This window comes from Lolium perenne, chromosome 1, assembly GCF_019359855.2.
Source record: "Lolium perenne isolate Kyuss_39 chromosome 1, Kyuss_2.0, whole genome shotgun sequence".
Classification (NCBI taxonomy): Eukaryota; Viridiplantae; Streptophyta; class Magnoliopsida; order Poales; family Poaceae; genus Lolium; species Lolium perenne.
In genome coordinates this window covers 51,364,929-51,367,559 of record NC_067244.2, presented here as the reverse complement: position 1 = coordinate 51,367,559, position 2,631 = coordinate 51,364,929, and the positions used below count along the sequence as shown (strand labels likewise).

The window sequence follows — 2,631 nt, the reverse complement described above, 5'->3', positions numbered from 1 at the left end:
TTTCTGTTGACCCAGAGCGCATCCTCTCGCTCGCGTCTTCGCCTTCCGTCCTCCTGCGTCCACCGCCCCCGTGCTCCTGCTTACCGTCGGACCTGGCCGACCTCCCTTCGCTGCTCTGCTTCCCTCGGCTTCATGATGCCATCTCTATACCACTAGGGAAGAGGTGAGTCGCCCCTACCCCGACCAACTCTACTCTGGCTACCCAACCCTTGCTCGCGGCCGCCGGCCAAAGGTCGACGAGAAAGGAGGTACGCGGTGGCGCCTGATCTCCAGGCGTATGCCTGATCTACATGAATCTTATCCCCCTCACTTCTGCTGCTAGAGATGCAGCTGGAGGCTTGTGGCTGCCTCCTGGATCTGCTACGTTATTGGGGATTTTTCTTGTCCGGCAGATGGGATGAGCTTAGGACTGGATCTGTTTTTTTAGTTGGGACTTGATGTTATTTTGTGTTCTCGGGTGAAGAATGGAGCGTTGGGTCAAAGATTTATTTGTTTATATCAATTGTTTGCTCACAATCTACATCCAATGTTCTTCTTCTTCTTGGATCCAAAATTCCCCAGGCTGCCTCTACCAAAACTGTTCTTCTTTATACTGTCACTGCCTCACTGCTCGGATCAGAATCTACCATTCCCATGAATTGAACCGTGATACAGTACCGAAGATTAGTGAGCCTCTCCGAACATTGCAGGCTCTGGCACAAAACGGCACAATGGTCACCATGCTCGACAAGAGCTTCAGCAGTTCGGCTATGTCAAGTTCCTGCAGCTGCAAGTCAAGTCGCGTATTTCTCTCAACGTGGTGGGGGCATCTGCTATATTACTAACCAAATTATGTTACATCGATCAATTGGCCTGTGAAAGTCTGATATGATCGAATTGCAGGTGCTTCTTACGGACGAGTTGTGGTCAGAGCAAGACAAGACAGCTCGTGAGATCGCCCAGGTGAAGGAGGGCGCTAAACTGAAATAGCTAGCTAGAAGGGAAAGATCTTCTTTTTATAGTAGAAGAGAAAGTAAGTTACAGTACTTAGGTAGCCTCTGCATCAAACACAACGTACACCTCATATGGGAATTGGTAATCACCTCGCTGGAAGAAACTCATGTTGATCGTCACCAACTCACCATTATATACCTTTTTAGGGACTTAGCTAGCGTAACATATACCTGATGTACAAGAGAAGAGATGAGCGGTTTAACATTTTGTTAAATCCAAAAGCTGTGACATCTTCTCCTCTGTACTAGAACTCATGCTACTAAAATGTACGATATTAGCTAATTTTGATTGCTACCTGGCATACAGAATCAGGGATTTTCATAGCAAACAACGAGATATAGAATAAACACGGTGTATGTTGTAAAAAACAGTAGGGGTCAGCTACTGGCTGATTACAAATGAATATAGTTCAAAGTAATTGCGCAAATCTAAAATCAGGATTCGACATCCAAGATCAGCTTGGGAAACCAATATAATTGCATAATGTGTTTTCTGAGCTTTCAAAGATAATTACAATGCAACGTTCTATTCGGAGAATATACTATTTTTAATCAACAAATAGTGTGAACATGTATACAAATAAAAAAAATACCGTAGCAACGCATGGGAAAATTTCCTTGAACTTTTTGATAATTAAATTTTTTATTCAAAAAATACATACACATGTCCTTGATACTCGTTCGAAGTTTTGGTAGAAATTGCGTTGAATTTTGAGCTACAGAAAAACCAATTTGTGTCTGTATATAGGGATAGAAACTTTTTTATTAGATTTTTTTGTAGCTTACAATAGAACAAAATTTTCTCCAAAATGCTTTAAAATATCTATATGTATGGATGCTTTTGTTTCAGATTTTTTTGAAATATATTTTCTCAAACTTTATGAAAAAAAGGGGAGCATGGTGGTGTTGCAGGGCTTTAGTACATATTTCTTTATTTCAAATGCAATTTTTGATGCTATGCATGGTTTGTGGATATTTATACACGCCATCCTTGAACTATCATGGCAACCATGTCGCACTAAATCTTTTTTCGGATTTTGAAGACTAATGAGGACCAACTTAATTAAAATGGTAGTAGTGTTGAATACATCAACAATTTTGCTCGCTCTCCCGCCGCAACGCACGGGCATTGTCCTAGTTTGTTACATATTGAATTACAACAAAAGTCACCAACTTTTTTTACAAAAAGTCACAAACGATTACAATAAAAAATCAATATGTTTGCAAAAATGATGCAAAGTGGTCAAGCGATATTTAATTTGCTACAGATTGAATTACAACAAAAATCACCTACTATTTTATCCAAAAGTCACAAATGGTTACAACAAAAAAAATCACTTTATTAGCATCAACAAAAAAAATAAAAAAAATGTTGTCTCTTTACAACAATTGTTAACAACAAATCGTACAAAAATTACGGATTGTTTACAACAAAAAGTTCATCATCTCACTCATGTGTTTTGCAGCAAAACCATTGTTGGGTCGAAAAAACAGGCCCATTAAGCCGAAGCGGGAGCGAGGCCGGACGACCGATCGCTGGCGAGCGATCGGTCGCCGGATTGTAAGCGTTTTCCTTAAGAGAATGCGTGGTGAGGGAAGGAGCAGGAACGAGTGGTAAGGATAAGGAGAATGGCTTGAT

The 2,631-nt window shown here is 40.7% G+C and overlaps 1 long non-coding RNA gene across 1 annotated transcript; it reads left to right on the top strand.

Annotated features, from left to right (window-relative positions):
- Nucleotides 1–1,324, top strand: LOC127291889 (uncharacterized). The gene is made up of 2 exons (XR_007844806.2): nt 1–799; nt 883–1,324. It is a non-coding gene; the product is annotated as an uncharacterized lncRNA (long non-coding RNA).
- The last annotated feature ends 1,307 nt before the right edge of the window (nt 1,325–2,631 follow it).